We start from the raw sequence: 1,036 nt of genomic DNA on the forward strand, positions 1-1,036 counted from the left end.
GGCTAAAATTCCAAGCCAGAATAAAAGCCAAAAAAAACTAGTGGAGCATGCCATTCTGTGTTATAATTTTGTCTCAAATAAATCAAGATACAAATCTCCCAATTATTTTTTTAAATATGGTTTTATGAAAATCCATTGATTTCATTAAAAGTTCTGTAAATTTTGATAAACTTTTTAACATTAAAATATATGTTTGAACTTCAACTTATAAATTATATATAAATAATAAATATTGTTAATAAAGAAAATAAAATTTTTATAACTAATATGAAATTAATATTAGTTTTTATGCTACGAGGTGATGAGACTATTTCAGGAATTTTATTAATTCTATTCAATGCAGCAGAAAACTACTCGCAGTTTCCATATATGAACTTCCTAGAAAATATAATTAAAATCCTATTTCTATCAACACCTCACTCGGTAAAAGCTTTTTAATTATCTTTTACGTAGGTTTCGTTCAAAATCAGAAATTTAATATATTTTAACTGCTGTGTTGTAATCATATAGGAATTTTTAATAAAATACACGATCTTTCTGTCGTATGGAAAGTACTTTATAACAATCTAATTATAAATTTCATGCATGAAATGGCTATTGCAGTTTTACGGGATTGGCTTCATGCTTTATTGATCTCCAATTGAATTTATGAAACTGTTCTGAAGTGCATTCGAATTGGTTTCAGGTATCTGGGATGTATTCCATCTGTATGACCTACGGCTATTTGCCAACGTTTCCTAATGCTCTTATATTGATTTCACGTTGATCTTTTGTTCTCGTTGCAAAATTATTCCGGAGCATGTCTCCGTAACCCGTGACCGCGGGTCACTTGATAAGTAAGGTTCAGGTTTCAACGTGACCCAGTGAAAAATTAATCCTTTTTATTGTTAAGTGGAATTCTGTTTTAGGCAATTAAGGCATCGTGCTTAAGACAAATTGCTGGAACTTCCCGTACCGCAATTCAAAATTCGAGTAATTAAAAAAATCAATAATAATCAATAAAAGTTGATCAATGATTGAAACTTTTAATAGAATT

Source organism: Ctenocephalides felis, unplaced genomic scaffold, assembly GCF_003426905.1.
Source record: "Ctenocephalides felis isolate EL2017-DRISC unplaced genomic scaffold, ASM342690v1 CF-g0.4_SCAFFOLD_00845, whole genome shotgun sequence".
Taxonomy (NCBI): Eukaryota; Metazoa; Arthropoda; class Insecta; order Siphonaptera; family Pulicidae; genus Ctenocephalides; species Ctenocephalides felis.